Source organism: Lissotriton helveticus, chromosome 8 (assembly GCF_964261635.1).
Source record: "Lissotriton helveticus chromosome 8, aLisHel1.1, whole genome shotgun sequence".
Classification (NCBI taxonomy): Eukaryota; Metazoa; Chordata; class Amphibia; order Caudata; family Salamandridae; genus Lissotriton; species Lissotriton helveticus.
Genome location: NC_136069.1, coordinates 1,683,531,895 through 1,683,551,763, shown reverse-complemented (window position 1 = coordinate 1,683,551,763; position 19,869 = coordinate 1,683,531,895). Strand labels below are relative to the sequence as shown.

At 46.0% G+C, this 19,869-nt stretch overlaps 1 protein-coding gene across 1 annotated transcript in view; it reads right to left on the bottom strand.

Annotated features, from left to right (window-relative positions):
- LOC144774087 (transient receptor potential cation channel subfamily M member 2-like) overlaps positions 1–19,869 on the bottom strand; it is a 900,698-nt gene that overhangs the window by 52,211 nt on the left and 828,618 nt on the right. The gene's annotated exons all lie outside the window — the stretch shown is intronic.

Sequence of the window (19,869 nt, the reverse complement as noted above, 5' to 3'; positions counted from 1 at the left end):
TTCTACTGTTAGATCAGTGGGAATTCAAAATCTTCCTCTCTCGGGTGAGACAATCCAGGTTGTAGGTGTAGCTAATAGACAAATAAATACTCCTTTGACAAAACCAGTTGAAATAGAGATTGGGACATACAAAGATATGCATCGGTTTGTGGTGTGCGACAGCAGTCCTGTTAATTTGCTAGGCAGGGATATATTGTGTAAAATGAACTGCGCCATATATTGATCACCAGATGGTATATATTTGTAAACCCCAGATGAAGACAGTTTGTATAAATTGGCAATGCTCATGATTGAGGCAGAACAGGATAAACTGTTTCCTGTTTTTGATAAAGAGAAAATTCCTGTTGAACTGAAAGAGGCAGTAAAAGAAAGCGTGTGGGATTTCACTGGAAAAGATATAGGTTTGATGAAAGGGGTTGATCCTGTGAAAGTGTCTATAAAAGAAGGTGTAAGTTACCCGAATATACCTCAATATAAAATGACTGCAGATGTAATTGAAGGAATTACTCCAGTAATTGACAAAATGATTGAGCAAGGAATTTTAAGAGAAATTGAGAGCAGTCCTTGTAATTTACCGATTATGGGATTGAAAAAGCCAAACGGAACATTTAGAATTGTGAAGGACCTGAGAAAGGTTAATAAAATTGTTGTCCCATGTTGTCCGATTGTTCAGAATCCAGCAGTGATTTTGTACCAAATTCCTCATGATGCAGAATGGTATACAGTGATTGATTTATGCAATGCGTTCTTTACTGTTCCATTGCATCCAGAAAGCCAACCAATTTTTGCGTTTCATTTCCAAAATCTTATCCAGCATTGGTGTAGAATTCTGCAAGGGTACACTGTGAGTCCATCGATTTTTAATCAGCTGCTAAAGAAATCACTAGAAAATTTGAGCATGCCTGGAGAATCTGTGTTAGTGCAGTATATTGATAATCTATTGGTTGCATCAAAAACAAAGGATGCCTGTGTAACTGATACAGTAGCATTGTTGAATCATTTGGCTGAAGAGGGACATAAAGTGTCTCCATCAAAATTACAGTTTTGTCAAAAAGAAGTACAGTATTTAGGACACAAGATTGCTAAAGGAATCAGACAGGTCACAATTGAGAGAATTAAAATGATACAAGGAATGCAGCCACCTAAAACCCAAAGACAGGTAAGAATGTTCTTATGAATGGTAGGTTATTGTAGACAGAGGATAAGTGGATTTTCATTGATTGCGAAACCATTGCAGAGATTGACAAAAGCAGATATTAGAGACCCTATTGTTCTGATCAAAACAGAGATGGAAGCATTTGAACAGTTAAAAACTAAGTTGTGTGAAGCACCAGCTTTGGGAATGCCTGATTATGAAAAAGAATTTGAGCTGTACTGCAGTGAGCGAGAAGGATGTGCTTTTTCAGTGTTGATTCAAAGACATGGAAGAATGAGAAAACCAATTGCGTATTTCTCAGCTGTTTTGGACCCTGTTGCAAAGGCCTTGCCAGGTTGTCTGAAAGCAGTAGCAGCAACCAGTGTAAGTCTGGAACAAAGTGGAGGAATTGTGATGGGATTTCCTGTGAGGGTGTATGTACCTCATTCAGTGGAGATTCTCCTTACTAGAGCAAAAACCCAGTATATGACCAACAGCAGGATGACTCGTTATGAGAAAATAATCTTCGGAGCTGAGAATGTGACAATTGCAAGATGTGTGAATGTCAACCCATCGACATTGTTACCTGACACCATAGAGGAAGAAGTGAAAGGTGAGCTTGATCACAAGTGTTTGGATGTTCTGGAGTATTGTACAAAGCCTCGTCCAGACATCAAAGATGAACCTTTGCTTGAATCAGATTTTGTAATGTTTGTGGATGGATCATGCTTGAGAACAGAGAGTGGTGTTCTAAGTGCTGCATATGCTGTCTGTACAGTGGCAGAAGTGTTGGAAGCATCTTGTTTGAAAGGAATTCATTCTGCTCAGAGAGCGGAGTTAATTGCTTTGATACGAGCATGTGAATTAGGGAAAGAGGTGAAAGTAACCATAGTGACTGATAGTCAATATGGTTATGGAGTTGTTCATGATTATGGACAGCTTTGGTCCCAAAGAGGTTATTTGACCTCTGCAGGAACACCTATTCGGAATGCTGAGTTTGTGAGGACATTATTAAATGTGATTCAGTTACCTGAGAAATTGGCAGTGGTGAAATGTTCTGCTCATAAAAAAGGTGAGGATTATATCACCCGAGGTAACAGTTATGCAGATGCAATTGCAAAGCATTGCGCAAAGAATCAAATTTCAATCAATCGAGAGAAAGCTGAAGAGCATGTTCCAAGTCCTTTAATGCTAACAACTGTAGTTGAAACTTGGCAGGAAGTGAAGCAGAGGCAGGAGCAGAGGAAAAAGATATTTGGCTAAAATCAGGATGTAGACAAAGGGAGGAAGATAAAATTTGGGTTTACAAAGATGAAAGACCAGTAATGCCCGATGGCATGATTTCAGATAGGGCCCGAATGTACCATGGTCAAGCCCACATTGGTAGAGATGCTATGATTCGTCTCTTCAGACAGACTTGGTATAATCCTAAATTCAGAATGATTGCTGAAAGTCTGTGTCAAAGATGCTTAGTCTGTCAGCAATTTAATCCAAACAGAAAAACTGTTGTAAGCTTGGGAACTATATGACGGGAGGGTGGCCCATTGACAAGAGTTCAAATGGATTTTGTTGAGCTACCTCCATGCAACAGACTTAGATATGTTCTTGTGATAATCTGCTTGTTCTCTTGCGGAAGGAATGATGGATTAACTGTTGCTAAACTGTTCTTGCGTGAGATAATACCACGCTTCGGGTTTGGGGTGACGATTGAATCGCACAGAGGCCCGCATTTTCAAAATGAATTAATGCAGATGATCTGCGAAGCTCTGGACATTCGCCAGAAGCTACATTGTGCATATAGACCTGAGGCTTCAAGAGTGGTTGAACAGGTGAATGGAACAATTAAAAACAGAAATGCAAAGATGTGTTTGGCAACAGGAATGAAGTGGCCTGATGCTTTGCCACTTGTGTTAATGACATTGAGAAGCATACCTGACAGAAAAACTGGATTAAGTCCACATGAGATCTTGATGGGCAGGGTGATGAGACAGGCCTATGTACCAGTTGATAAGTTATTAACTATTAATGATGACATCATACTGGATTACTGCAAAAATCTGTCTGATGTGGTAACTTCTGTGCTCCACCAGGTAGGAACTGAATCAAATTCCAAAGAGAAAAATCCAGCTCATGATCTAGTCCCTGGGGACTGGGTAAGAGTGAATGTTCATCCCAGAAGGAATTGTTTGGTACCAAGATGGCAAAGACCACGTTAAGTTATCTTGGTTAGTAACTACTGCAGTTATGTGTGCTGGATTGAAAAGGTGGGTTCATGCTAGTCACACCATCCGTGTGCCTGAACCTGAATACCCATACGACGGTGAAAGTACAACTGACTCTGATTTTGAAGGTGAACCAGAAAAGGATCCAGATATTGAAGATCGACAGGTACGTCGACATCTGGAAGTATCAGAAGCCAGTTCTGCGTCTGAAGGTGAAGGTGAAAGGGAGATTGTTGAAATACCACATTCAGAAGATCAACCTGAAGATCGAGAATCGGTAAAGACAAGCACCAGTAAAGACGCAAAAGAAAGTGAAGAGAGAGCTGTTGAAAAGGAGAAAACTGAAACGCAAACTGAAGACTCTGGAAGCAGGAACGGAAATCCTGAAACTGGGGAAGAGGAAGTAACTCACGACAAGGATGAGATTCCGAGTACCAGTTATGAAAGTGTTCCTAACAGAGTAACAGTAGAGAAAACTAAATCTGAAGAAGACAAAGACATTGTGAAGATCATAATCAATGCTACAGTAGAAGACACTGAAAGTGAAACTGATGACAGTGCAGACGAAACTCCATTAAGAAAAAGCACAAGAAAAATAGCTTGGAGAGTGGAGCATAATACAATATAGCCAAACACTAGGAAAGTCTGCAAAGGAGACAATTGGCCTAAAGGAGCTGGAGGATTGAGATTCAAAATAGTAAATAAAACAAAAGAGCAAGAAGATCAAGTGAACGAGATTAACAGTCAAAAAGAAACACTGGGAAAGAAAATAGAGACTATTCAAAGGCCAAATAGAGTAAGACCTCCGAATCAGAGGTACAAATCACCTGAGTGGACATATATTGTCCTGCAACCAATTGTTGAGGTAAACAGCAGTCAAGAACATTTGTGTGACCCAAAGTCAGTTGGGAAAAGTGAGTAAAAAAGTCATCTAAGAGAAAGGAGATAGGTGCTCGAAAGTATATGATATTAAAGTAAAAAAATATCTGAAGTCCTGTGAGACGGTTTTTGTAAATATAGGAGAGGTTAGAGTTGACAAAAGGACGACGAAAAACTTGTTAGAAAATCTAATTATGGTATAATTTAGAATAGAAATTGACACAAGGTCGAAGAAAACTTGTTAGAGTGCTAAGTGGTGTGAAATTTATAGGTGACATAAGGTCGAAGAAACGGTGTTAGGGAAATGGCAATGAATAATCATAAAACTAAATGTTCTATTTTTAGAAAATGGTGTAGTTGCTTTACAGTTTGCATGGGGTTGTTAGTTGAATTATGGATAATATTAGCTATTGTGATTCCTTTCCAAACTAATTTAACAAAATTAAAAGCGAATGTGAGTTCAAGTAAGCAAATTGAGAAAGAAAAGGTACCTGAAACTCATGTGTATAAGCCAGAATTACATCAAGATAGGTCAATCAGTGATTATACCAAGAACACTTTTTCAAAGTTACTGCTTGAGTACATTAAAACAATGAATGTTGATGACTGTTATGTTTGTGTAAAATTGCCAGCATCAGTGTCAGAAGGGGTGACATATCACCACCTTCCTCTTACATATGGAGTAACTTGTAGTGTAATTGCAAGTTTGTTTTATAAAACTGGGAAGCTGGAATATCATTATTCCAATGTGGATGAAATATTTGCAAAATTAAAGATTGACAATACATTGAATAAATGAAAATATGCAGAGGTAATGGGAGAATATTTTCTAGAAGTAGACGAGTTAACGCACGAATACGCTTTTAATCATAATTTGACATGTAAAATGGGAGTTGAGGAGAAAGCCTTCTTAAACATGGTTGAGGAAAGAAGAATTGCTTACAAACGGAATGAGAAAATGAAACATGCAAAGTCTAAATATTACACATTTGATGATGAGAATATTGAGGACAAGAATGTGAATGTAGCAATATAGTTGCACCAATGTTGGGAACATTTTGTATTAGAAGAGACAACTCAATGTATGTGGAGTAGTGTGGCTCAATGGTTAGAGCGGCAGACCCTGATGCAGAGTTCTGACCAGGGACCAGGGTTCGATTCCCGCCTCGGCGTGGTCTCGGGCTCAATTTCCTCAGACCTGTTAATTCTCGCCTCGGTGCCTATTCTAATCATGGGCCCCACGCTGCAACTCTGGGCAATAGCTTGCTTAGCCTCCACACCGGCCCTAACAGCGCTAAGGATGCCTGGCTTCACTCTGGGGATGCCCAGGAGTGGACACTTCACAGGGAAAGCCAGGAGGGGTTCAACAGCGGTATGAGTATCAGCGCCAGGAAGCCAAATAGGCGACACTGCAAGGTGACCGTCTGGTGACAGTGTGCTCTATAAGTACCATGACATTTACATATGCCAATTATTTTGTGGGTGTAAGTCAATGTGAAGATACCTATAGAATTATAGGGGGTTGGGGATTTAAAGGAGGAAATGATCCAGTTTTTCCTGGAATTTATTTCATTTGTGGGAATAGAGCCTATTATAGACAACCGGACCATTGGTATGGGACATGTTATGTGGGTTTGGTCTTTCCTAAAATGTTCCATGTAGATAGAGGTACTAATGGAAAGCATGAGATAGGTTAAGTTTTGAGTCGAAAAAGAAGAGAAAGTGTGTTAGAAATAATAGGTGATATATTTGGAGCACTGATACCAGCATTGGGAATTTCGTTCAATGCAAATAGAATCAGAAAAGTGTCTACAATAGTTGATCGATTATCGACAGACACAGCAGGAGGAATCCTGATGGTAAATACTGAAATGGCTGCTATGAGAGCTATGGTTATGCAAAATCGACTTGCCCTTGATATAATTTTAGCAAAAGAGGGAGGAGTCTGTGGAATTTTGAAAGTTCAACATTGTTGTACTTATATTCCAGATAAAAGTCAGACTATTGAAAGGTATATTATAAATATTACAGATTTTTATAGAGAAATTGAACCACTGGAGGTTGAAGGTGTCCTTGAAAGGCTGGGTAAAAGTTTCTCAGCAATTAAGCATTGGTTTCAAGAAATAGGTAGTTCAATTATAGGTAAAATACTAATTCCGATAACAATCTTAGTGATAGTAATTTTTATGATAAGGTTATGTTGTATATATAAAGGTAGAAGAGATTTTAGAACGTCAATAAGGAGAAGGAATGAAGAACAACAGGCAATGAGAATGAGAGAAAATAACGAAATAGAAATGGAAGAAATCAAAAGAGAAAGAGACAAAAGTATAGATGACATTAACAAAAGAATTTGAAACATGTTCTGCTAAATTTTCCAAAATTTTTAGAGTTATTTGGTGATAAAATCACCAGATGAGGGAATTGATGGGAGCGAGGTGGCAAACACAAAATTTTGTGCACCCCTCTCGAAGTCAATGTCCCATAACGTTAATATTTACTAATTGCATGTTTTGTGAAATTAACCAACCATAGAGTAAGATGCACACAATATTTTTTTATTTTATACACGGGAATACTAATTTTGCTTGCATGTATCAATAAAACTAGCTAATATGTATTGTGATTGTGTTGTGAACTGATGTGCAGCTTAGTTGTAAACAAACACAATTTAAATGTGCTTATTGTACACGTTTTTTGTGCTAAGAAGTGGTCGATTATGTAAGTATAAAACACATTTGTGTGGCTTATTTGCTAGGTAACAACTAATGGGAAACATTAGTATGGTGGGAGGTAAACAGAATGGGTTTTAATTCAATAATTAACATGAATTTGTGTTTGTTTCTGTGATAGTTCCAAAAGTGGCTTTTGAGGCCTAAGTTAAAATGGACGTTTGGGTAAACAGTGAGCTGGACACCGCAGGCGTGCCAAAAGCCTGCAAGTCAGAGTGACCTGCCTGTGCTCGAGGAGGTTCAAGGCTGCCTTGGCCGGAACCTAGGATGGGTGCCAAACATGGACGCTTGAACGTTGTGATCATGGGAAAGGGTGCCGATGTATCTACTAGAAGAAATAGTTACGCTATCGACCGTCCTAAAACAAAGACCCTTTATTTTTCTGCTGAACCATCGAGAAAATTATGTTGTAATGGTGAAATGATGGTCACCCACCCCGAAATTGTCCAATGAAATTTTGAATAAGAAATGACAGTTACTTTTTAGATAGATTAAGTTAGGGAATAAAGGTATAAAACCCCCGAGTTTTGTCAAGAAGGGGTCACCTTTCCGATTTCTACTGGAGATGCTGCTCGATTGCTGACCGATTCCTGGATGTAAGACTCTAATGATTTTTGTACTTGTTTACTTTGCAGGATTGAAGTATAAGTTTAGGGTGTTAGTTAGGGATGATAGGAGAGAATGAACTTGGAGCTATCTGTTCTTCGCTAAACTTTAACTGAATTCTGTAACAGGCGATTTTCCTGAGCTCTAAATAAAATGATCATTTTGAAATAAAGTTTAAGATTTACTGAACAAAGAATTGACTAATGCATACATGTCAGACATAATAAAGTTTTGCTTTTAATAAAATTGGGAAATGGATTTTTAAAAGCTTGTCTTGTGATTTTCCTACGCCAAATTTTCTTTCTAGCAGATCCATTGCCACTATCGTGGTGTGTCTGAATAATCAAATGTTTAAATAGAACCACGGTAAAATGTTTAAAAATTGCCGGTATAAATAATACATTGTTAAATAGGCTTAGACGCTCCACCAAATGTTACAGCATTTCTCCATTGCGATTTAACAAAGCCTTGAAGCCAAGTGTAAGTGAACAGAGTAAATGCACGGTGTTATGTTGTTATGTTAATTTATTTCTTCTATAGCGCACGGCTACTCCGAGGAGCATCCCGGCGCTTTGGCGAAGAATATCAGCAGATAAAAGCAGCCACACAACAGCAAAGAGCAGAAAAAGAAATCTATTTCGTAAAGAGCCATGTTTTCAGGTCCTTCCTAAAAGCAAGAAGACAAGGAGCCTGTCTCAGGGACAGTGGTAAATCGTTCCAGGCCTTTGGTGTTAAATGGCGGAAAGACCGACCTCCCAATCTTGCACGTCGAATTGCAGGGAATGTCATCATGGACAAACCCGATGACCTCAGGGTCCTGCTCGGTACATACCGGGAAAGACATTTCCCGATATACTTGGGGCCGATGCCGTGTAAGGCTTTAAAGGCCACGGTCTGGCATTTGAAAAGAATTCGCTTGGAGATAGGTAGCCAGTGTAAGGTGTTCAATAAAACAGTGGCACCAGCTCTCCTCGGGAGTCCAAAGATGGTACGGGCTGCCGAATTCTGGACTACTTGCAAACGGGTCATAAGATATTTCGGTAACCCCAGAAAAAGAGCGTTTGCGTAGTCCAGTCGTGAACCGATCAATGCCTGAACAACTGTTTTCCTATGGTTGAGTGATAGTAGAGGAAGAAATTTCCTCAACATCCGCAGAATGCCAAAGCATTTCCCTGAGAGAGACGAGATGTGAGGTCCAAAAGATAGTTCACAATCCACTATCACCCCCAAATTCTTGGCCTTAAAAGACACATTGTCAGGGGGAAACATATCTTGTGGCCACCAAGATTTCCAATTGGGTTCAGGGGCGCAGCCGAAAAAGAGGAGCTCCGACTTATCTGAGTTGCATTTTAAGCCATGACATCTAAACCACTCAAATACCGCACCAAGGCAGTCCCTGATCTGTATGCCATACAGCCAGTACTCTGGTCTGATCATTTTTTAATTTCCTTTTCCTTGCCTGTCACTGCCCTCATTCGGGAGAGAGAAGTAATGGCCCCACTGGTGCATGACTTGTGTGTTTTAAGGTTTCAGGGACATGGTGAGTAATGATTAGAAATAATTTCTGGAGCCGCGCTGTAGCACACTTAGAACACGAGCCTCTTCACGTTCAAATGTATGCATCACTTTAAAATATACAATTAATCTTATAATCCTTCACACTCGGGTTACTGCCAGAATTATCTTCACGCTTGCTTTCAGATATACACACAAAGGTATTTTAATTGAATAATGGCGTTGTTCATTTGGTTCAAGTTGCATACGATCACTCGCACTGATTAGCAAAAACGAACACGATCAGTTAACTGTGTTTTTCGAACTACCATCACTGTCAATATGTTAAATAAACATTCGTGTTTCTTTTCAAATCTTGTTTTAAGCGTAGAGTATGTATTCTTTAAATATTTGCAATGTCATTTTAACAAACACACTCTAATTTTCATGTGCTTTTCCACAATTTAAAAATTAATGCTTTTCGTTCAATTTAAAGGTTCCATTCGACATTTGACATAAATAGATAGTTGATAGAAGCCAGAGATATGCTGAAAGCTATTCTTATATCAAAAGAAGATAGGAAACAGGCTTATAGTTGTACTTCAAAGAGGCAAATCTCGCGCTGCATTTAAATAAAATAGATGGGACTTCAGAAATGCGATGAAAGATAAATATTTTCCTTTCACTGAGCTCAACGCTTGAAGTGTTTGTCAAGGTAACGAACTGTCAGCAATTTTGTAATACAGCTCAATTATGACTAAACTTCATATATATAGATGCTCATCTTTAGGGGGCGTGGCTAAGCAAGCCACTAAGGCGGCCGTGTTTTGCTGAGGCTCCGCGATCGGGCTGATGCTTACCCGGACCCGAGGATCGCCGTGAGCCCCATAACACCACACTGCTAACCGGAGCACCCCTGAATACCGGAGCGTCGACCACAGTGTCTCTGCCGACGCTGGAGGGGGCGAATTTTCCCCTTGACTGCCTCCACCGGAGCCGCGCGCCGAGACCTAAGATGGTGGCCACGGCCCGATGACACTGTTCTCCCCGAGGGCCCCCTGCATGCAGCAGTGAGACAACTGCCGGCGGATTGCCCAGATCAAGCGGCGAGACCTGCGGGGGCTGGCGCTGCTTTGCCCCGCCACTGAGACCCCTCTCCCCCCCCCCGACTACGGGAGCCGCCCAGACACTCCCAGGGCTGACCCCTGCTGCATCCCGGTCCCCGGTGGCCACACCGGGCAGTCCACGAAGCCTCCCGACATCGAAACGCCCATCGCCGGAGGTGAGCGCGGAGCGGGGACTACCTACACGACTGAGGCGCCCCCCGCTGCCATCTGACGCCTGTTCCCCGACGGTGCCTGACCTCAACATGGCGCCCATACTCGGCTGAGAGGGACGGCATCTAAGGAGCTCCCAGCTGTACTTCTGGAGCCCCTGTTCGCCACGCGCCACCCACATGCTCCTGCTACCTGCTCCTGGGAGGGCTGGATCAGCCCCCCCCTTTTTCTCTCTACCACACGATTGCTGCAACCGCCTGGCCCCACCGAAGCATCCAGGGACGTGCCCCCCCCGCTGCGGGAACCACCAGGGCTGGACCGCCGGCACCCACAACGAAGACAGCCAGCGAGGAGACCCCGCAACCTGCGCTCCTGCATCACCTTTCAAGTGCGAGCACTTCACCGCTCGGTAAACCTTGGCCACCCTGCACCTGCTGTGACCTCGCATCCTCCCCTAACGAGGGTCTGCTCGAGGGACCTCTCCTTGAAGGGCCCACCTCTCCCTGCCCTCACTGACTCACAGCGCCCCACCAGCCGTCAGCATGGGGAAACCTAGGGGCACACAGGCGACCGCCGTCCCTGAAACGGCCCCCGAGAATATGCCACACACCCGGACCTGGTCGCAATCCCACGCGCCACAAACGGACCCCACCTTATCGGCGAAGCTGGACCAGGTACTAGCAGCCATAGAGATGTCCCGACTATCGATGGAGGAACGTTTGGGCACCCTCTCGACGGACATCAGCTTGGTCCACGACGATCACCGCAAACTGGCAGACAGAGTGACGGAAGGGGAGAAGATTTTGACCGACCTACAACCCGCCATGAAGGTGCAGGGGACAGATCTGCAAGAGGTCCTGCATCGCGTGGCGACCCTCGAAGAGCGCACAGTTGATTTGGAGGGGCGATCGAGGCGCTGTAACATCCGCGTCCTGGGCCTTCCGGAGGGAATTGAGAACTCAGACCCCTTGAACTATATGGAGTCCTAGACCAGGTCTTTCACCCCCGAAGCGGAGCGCTCGGCGTTCTTCTCCATCGAACAAGCTCACAGGGTCCCCGCCCGGGAGCCGAGACCAGGCTTCCCTCCTAGACCCATGTTGGCCAAGTTCCTTCATTTCCGTGACCGTGACGCGGTGCTCCGCGCGGCCCGGGCAGCGGGCCCATTGCAGGGGAGGACCAGCACGTCATGGTGTTCCCGGATTATGCTCGAGGGGTTCAGCAGCAGAGGTCCACATTTCTCAAGGTCAAACGGCGCCTCCGCGCAAACGATGTCCAGTACTCCTTGCTGTTCCCAGCCCGCCTCAAGGTCTTCCACAAGGGTAGGGCCATCTTCTTCGACACAGCCGAGGAGGCGCGAGATTGGGCTGAGCTCCACTGCCCATTAATACCCAGGGCGGGAGTCCAACGAGACCAGAACAATCGCTCAAGGAGATCCAGGAAACGTGGTCTTAAGCACCCCCGAGCGAACCCCTCCAAGAGCCAAAGATCCTCCCCCTCGAGATCGCCTGATTTAACGCAGATCATGCAAGAACGACGGGACGCCCTGAGAGCGGTGGTTGAACTGCACTCGTCACCCCTGGCACCAGACCTGGAACGCCATCCACACCTCTTCACTCCGGAAAAAGACCATGACAGTGATGGCACGATGTCGGGAATAGGTCAGGCCTCTTCCCCCCTGATCAACACGCAAACGATGGACGCTATCCTGGATGGACGACCTAGCACATCCGAGTAATATATGACTGGATTGTATCCTCTTTGTGAACACCTTACTAACCGAATGTGCTCTGAATCTACTTAAGCGCTCTTCCTATATAGGCTCACGCGCGACATACGTCACTCCTACAAAAGCCCAATCAGCGCCCAGCCTCGCATACACACACGCTGCCACCCCAGCAGTTACTTGTTGTATTCATCCCCTAGTGGGACACTAGTTTGGATATACCGCCTCCGGTGATGTCTCCCCTGCATTGGGACTGTTTTCCGCCCCCTGTTACAACAGTTTTCCCCCTGTCAGTTCCTGTCCCTCCCCCTCAGCAGCAAGGCGCGCATGGGCATGCACACGATATGCGACTTCACATTCCCCCGGGCCTCCTGGGTGCTCTCAGGTGTTTACACGACCTCTGATTGATGGCAGCTCCACGATCGGACGTTAATGTCCTCACACTCAATGTACGGGGCCTTCACACGCTTAGTAAGCGATATTCTGTTTACTCATACATCAAGCGCAAGACAGCTGGGATTGCTCTCCTGCAGGAGACACACATTAACAGCACCGAACTGGGCAGACTGCACGCTAAATGGCGTGGGACGTTCTGTCAAACAACAAGAAAAGAGAGGTCTGGTCAGTCATCAGGCTGCCAGGAATATGGAGCAAGGAGATAAGTGGGTTTTTTTGTTTGTACACAGTCACTCCGATTGAGTAGGAAAGCCCTCACACACCGACCTGGTCAGTGTCATGCTTCATCATCGGGCCCCACCGAAGAGACCGAGTGCCTCTTCGGTGTGCTACGACGCCAGAAAGACTGCGGAGCTGGTCGTGTGGGGAGGACGTGATGTGAAAATTAGAAATTTAAAAGTGCCTAACAGGGTATCAAAAAAACATTTTAATGAGTGATCCCTAAGACACGTGTGGGTGGTTTTATGTGTCTGAATTTACGTGCCAAGGTTATTACGAGTTGGGATAAATTCTGCTAAATACCACGCATTTAAAATTAATCAGTCTGGGCGCTCACCGATGCTTGGCGACACCTACATCCTCATGCCCGCCTTTATTCATTCCACTCTATCCCTCACAACCACCGGGTCCGCCTTGACAGGTTTCTATGCTCAGCGCAGATCCTCCGTACGGTCGTCTCTGCGGACTACCTGGGGCGGGTCATCTCAGATCATGACGCTCACTTACTGCGACTCACCTGGCGCCCCCCGCACCCACCAGTCCCTACCTGGCGACTTCCTAGGGAATGTTTGACTGATCAGGTGTTCCGAGACTCGCACACGCGCAGCATACAGGACTACTTCATGCACAACACGAACACAGCTTATTCAACACTGATAGAGTGGGACGCGTTCAAGGTGGTGGCACAGGGGGAATGTATTAAACAAATCACAGGGGTCCGGCGCACGTTGGAACAGTCACTCACAACCACGGAACACCGCCTAGCTACACTCACTAAACAAGTTGATCCCTCTGAGGAACACGCTGTGCTCACAGCTGAAGCAAAGTCAGCCTACCAAGCTGCCTGTGCCGATCTCAGGAAATATAATTTTAGGGCCTATGCCTCCAGAGTCCATAGAGACAGGGACAAAACGGGTGCGATGCTCGCATGGCTGGCGCGACAAGACACCAGACCGATCACAGACATCGTCACCCCTGAGGGCGAGCTTGTGCGTTCCCAGGCAGAGATCCTTCTAGCGTTCCAACGCTATTACACCGTGGTGTACGGCGCTCCGAACTCGCTCTCTCCATCATCTGTCACCCATTTCCTTGACCCGTTGCCACTACCCACGATCTCGGATGCCGACAAACTCGCGCTCGACGCCAAAATAGCGGCTTCAGAAATTACTCAGGCGCTGCGGACCCTATCTCGCAATAAAGCCCCGGGTCTCGACGGCTTCCCGCTAGAATACTATTCGACGTTTTCCCCTCTAGTGATCCCACGCCTGGCGCAGGTGTTCGCGACGGCCCTCGATCAGGGTGTGTTACCTAGCTCATTACGGGAATCGGTAATCGTGACCGTTTTAAAGCCACACCGAGACCCACATCTTATGGGCTCGTATCGCCCCATCAATTTACTGTCTGCAGACTGTAAACTCCTCTGGAAGGTATTGGCAGATAGGTACGCCCAGGTCATACGCCCGCTGGTCCACCCGGACCAGTGCGGCTTTGTCCCGGGGTGAAACACCTCACAGAACATCCGCCGCGTCTTCCATGTTCAGGACCAGGTACGGGACAGATATCCTCGCTCCGCCTGCCTCATCCTGGACCTAGAGAAGGCGTTCGACACTCTCCAATGGCCATACCTCTTTTCGGTCCTCCATCGCCTCAATATCGGCCCAATACTTACGGCGTACACGCGACTCCTCTATACCGACCGGTCCACACGGGTCCGGATTGGGAGACACATCTCGGCGGCGTTCGAGGTCCGGCGAGGCACGAGGCAGGGGTGCCCCCTCTCGCCTCTCCTCTTCGCCCTTGCAGTCGAGCCACTGGCGATCAGATTACGCCAAGGTGGTCTGGACTGGGGCATCCCACTCGCGGAAGTCACACACAGCGTTTCTATGTACGCGGACGACCTCCTCATCTATGTCCGGGATATAACGGCCGACCTCACCCCCATATGGACGGCGCTCACCGAATTCGCGGACGCCTCCTGCCTCCGAGTGAATTGGGATAAATCCACGGTATATCCCTTTCACCCGGACCTGCCACCCCGCGATACCTGGCTGGGGACGCAAAAGATCTCATGGTCCACAGATGCCCCCCGATACCTAGGGGTCCGACTTTACCATTCTCCCGCTGACATCTTCGGGGGCAATCACTGCAGGGCGCTCGCGGGCCTCCGACCGACAGTTGCTTTCTGGACCAGACTCCCACTGGCCCCGATAGGACGCATTGCCCTGGCTAAAATGGTAATGCTTCCCCGGCTCCTTTATCACTTTACCAACTTGCCGGTAGTCCCACCCAGGTCCTTCTTCCAGGACCTCAATTCCCTCCTAGGTACCCTAATTTTGGGATCGGGCCGGCACAGGGTAGCCCTGAAAACCCTTCAGCTTCCCACCACCCAGGGGGGCCTCGGAGCCCCATCCTTCGAGTCCTACTTTCTAGCGGCCCAGCTCCAATGGCTGTCGTACTGGACAGCAGACCGGTACACACAAGAGGCCAATACCCCAACGGGTAGGATTATGACACCGGAGCTCTCCCGTCTTCTTCTCCCGGGCACTAAACCACGACGCACATATCCTCTACAGGTCTCAGTGGCGCGTCAATGTATGCTCCGGGTCCACCGGATGTCTCCCAGGACAACCCCATATTCCCCGTTGCTCCCGTTGATCGGCTGGCCCAGGTCAGATTCATACTTCCCAGCCCCCATGCTCGCCGAGTGGACAAGGTGCGGCATTACGGACATGGAATCGCTCTTGGAGGAGGGTCGGATTAAATCTTTCGATCGACTCATCGCCGAATTCGATCTCCCCCCCGGTCAATTCCTCCGATATCGCCAGCTCCTCGAATGTTTCCGTCCTTACCACAACCTCCAGACCTGCGAACCAGACACACATCCAGTTATACACGCAATCCTGCACATGGGTATGGGGCGCCATTTGGTCACCTGGTTATATAAAGCGATACGAGAACTCTCGAATGCTCCCCTAGTGTCCTTGCGCACCACTTGGGAAGGAGACATCGGGCGCCCGTTACACGACTCGGAATGGAACAAGGCGCTTGAAGCCCCAAAACATACATCTCGGAACGCCCGTTTTAAAAACATCCAATATTACATATTACACAGGGCGTACCTGACGCCGGCGCGGCTGCAGAAATTTTACCCCACCACTCAATTCCTCTGCCCCAGATGCCACTCCCCAGATGCAGATTTCCGTCACATGTTCTGGAGCTGCCCAGACCTCCACCCCCTATGGCGGACGGTACACGACACACTGAAAGACCTTACGGGCCTCACAACCCTAGACACCTGGGAATCCAGCGCGTTTGGCACTTTCCACATTCCGAAACAGCTCCCGGCACACAAGCGCTTTGTATCCCTAGCGTTACTACTAGAGAAAAGATGTATAGCTATGCACTGGCGGTCATCAGAGGGCCCCCCTACAGCAGCATGGACAGGGGCAGTATGTAAATGGGCAGCGGCGGAAGAAGACGCCCTACGGAGGAGGAGGAAGCTAAGGGCGCCCGTAAGAACCCCATCTCTATGGAATGGGCCATGCTATTGCAATTTTTCTGACAGCTGACGCGCCCCGATGAGCCGAGCGCGCCCACCCCTACAACTACACCCACCCCGGCAGACCCCCCCACCCCGTGAACCAACAGCCCCTGAACAACGACTAGTGCCGGACGCTGGCGACCCGCAGTCCCACACTTCTACCCTGCTCCCGGGGCACCTGGCCCGATGCCCAATCTGACACAACACTCCTGCCCTCTAGCAACCCGGCTCACTGTAAGCACGAGCCTTTGACCCCTCTAGCGCCCTACCCCCATCTCTTCTCGATATGCCTGTGCACACGCCCAGATGCTCCTTCCCCGAGTTCTGTCCCCCCAGTTACTTGGCAACTCCACAGCACATCCTCTGCAGACCCACTCCAATGCTCCCCATGATGTTGATTCACATGCTTGCGTCTTTTCCTTTCACCTTGAATTTTTTTTCATCCTACGTTTTCTAGCATATGTCATTACTTACATGGTCTGTACTGCTAGGATAACGAAATGCCAATAAAAACAAGTTTAAAAAAAAATAGATGCTCATCTTTAAGAACAATATCTTCCTTTTAAGTCTATAATTTGAAAGTCCAGAGTAATTAATTAATAATTTGCACAGAGTTAGAGCATAAAAATGAAAATATACAAGCCTGTTTCACTTGAATTGAAACGATTTTCTTTCAAATTGTTGATAAAACAATCTTCTTCTTTTAAAATTCTTTCTTGATGTAAGGTATTGTTTTTTCATGCATGGATTCTTTGCTGTGACCACCTCGTCGCCAATTTGTAATGAAGTAATATTCACCAAAGTTAGATACGTCAAGGAGTATGTTTATTAGTCACAGCTGCAGCAGATCTCCAGTAACTGTGTCACATAGAATGTCTCAGCGAGGCAAAGCATAATACATTCTAGATTCACATGACATAAATAATGATGTCATGAAGTCAGATCACCACACAGTCTTGTTGGTGGTCTTCAGTAGGTGGTGGTATCGGTTGAGGGTGTCTCATCAATGGCTTATTCAATCCACTCAAACTGATTTAGACACTAATAAATTCAAACAAGTCAGCAATGGTCCCAGAGAAATGTTCTCCATTGTCAAATAACTGCTTACACCCTCTGCCTGTCAGCAGCTTTTCCATCCTTCGACCTATTTTTGGGAGAACCATGTGTCAAATATTCCAGGATAAAATTACTAACATTTGTTCTGATTTCACATAACGGTCAACTACAAGTTGCCTTTTGTGGAAGCATGTACTGTCACCCCCTTGGGTGATTCTCTTCCTAGCCTTTTCTCTATATCTAATCAGCACGCCCTCGTGGCTATCACATCGTGCAAACTGGATTTATCTGTTTGCCCTTGCCCGCCTACATATTAGGATTAGCAGTAGACACCATCTGCTGCGTCTATGTCAGCTGTTCAGCACTTCTCTCATGGCAGTTGCAGAAGTGTGGAAACAAGCTCAGTTTGTTATCCTTCTCAAGAGACAGTTATCTGATCCATCAGTCTTGGCTAATCAAAAAGCAAAATCTCTGTTTCTCTGCGTCTCTCCCTTATGTGCAACGATTAGTCTGGAAATCGTTTCTAAAGTGGGAGAGTGCTTGTACTGTCCTCAGCTGTCTTGTTTGATGGACTGTTGTGGGTATGCAAAGATAGACCCTTTGTCAACTATATGGCAGAATAGGCTTGGGTGTTTTGAGGGTAGGCTCTTATTGCATTTCCGTGTAGTTTGGAGCTAGATATTTGGACTTTCCGAAGACCATGCATCATTGGCAATGTCTTCCAGCCCTCTGCTATCTGAGTTGTTAGAATAAAGCTCTAATCATGAATGTCTCCGGGGATCTACCACTGCAGGCCTGACCTTTTCATATGGCATACCCAGTTGAAAGATGGTCGCTGTGTGGAGCTGTACCAAATTCATGGAGGAATACCCCCATTTTGGCTTTCATGTCAGCTGACATTTGTACAGGGCGACTTCTGTGAGGTAGGATTTACTACTGGGTGTTTTCGGCTTCTGTGTCCAGGGTTCTGGTTGCTCCCTCCGTTCAGCTTCCAGTCTGGCAGCAGCATTTCAGGAGAGAGAAGATGGTTAAAGCACTGCATTACACACTGAGAGGGTTCTCCACTGGTGGCAGAAAGCAAGAGCTGTCACAGAAAAACTCTAGTGCGAGGGAGAAAACAAGTGCAAGCACTTGTACCTCAAAGGTCCAAAATACAAGGCAGAAGGCACTTGTTTCAAATTATCCCTCAGGATGGAAACAATGTTGCAAACTCAGGGTCTTATCAGCACGGCCAGGCGATAATTATTGCTAAGCGCACTTAGCGCTAGGATAATTATCGCCGGCTATCGCTGGTTTATATCGCTGAGATAGCATGCTATCAGCAACACTTATCTCTGATGTGCTATATAACCCACCGATAGTTGCCAAAAGGTGCGTTTATCGCTGGAAATCCAGCGATGAACTCAGAACGACAGGCGATACCTTGTTGATAGGGCTGGGTGGTCTCAGCCGTATATCCACCACCCATAGGCCAACATTGTTTAGTAGGAAGAAAAGCAGGCATAAGGAAACCTGCGATCAGCGCGGTTAGCGCTCCTTTTATCATTGCTGCACAGGTTAGCGTGCAGATTGCCAATAGGAATTATGTCGCTTAGTGACATTTCCCTGGTAATCTCAGAGTGATACGGCCACTTTGCATCTCATTGGCGATACAAAGTTGGGCATTGATGTTACGGGCGCTAAGTCAGCAAAACATGCGCTAGCCTGTCTTTGCTGATAAGGCAATAAACTCATCGCCGCTTTTCTTCCGAAAAAGGACGCTAAAGCGGCAATAAGTTTATTGCCTGGCCTTGATGATATGCCCCTCTGTGAGTAGGGAATAATCTAACTTGGGAAAGGCTGCTGCACCGGCGACACATGCAAGCAACTCAGAGCAGTATTGTGTCTCAGAGGACGCCATATAGCAATCTTACTTAGTCCGCCATAGAAGTTACAGAAGATAACATAATATCATCTATCAGTACTCAGCGCTTCACTGGCACCAATCCCCCTGAGAAATGTGGGCAGAGCAAGCTGAGGAACATGTGATTCAGCTTGTTCTAATCTTGATATTAATAACGCTACTGATAATGTGTAATGCGCCTGTCGCAATGCATGTTAGTCAATTTTGTACCAATCCTAAGGGTTAAGCTAATGGGGAATAATAATGTGGCTGTTGGTACTGGTGGGGGAAATGTGACAAATAGGAAACAAATACACATTTCCCCAACTAAATGTTAGAAAATTCAAACAACCACCCTTCAACCTGAGGACGTCAACCATCTTTCTCTTGTTGAAACTGTGTCACAGTGCCTAAGGAGGGATTGACTCAAATCCTTCTTAAATGATGGAACTCATTCCCTGACTTTCCACTCACACCTCTTTTCTTCTAAAAAACAAGCCCCAAGTGGTGCTGTTCTGCATATATCAGTTCTTCTTGTTTATTTTCAAAAGTTACATGCAGCCCCTTTCCTACCAATACACCATGTTAATTATATGTTGATGGCACTCTGTTTATTTTCAACTTGCCATATCCCAGACTCAAAAAAT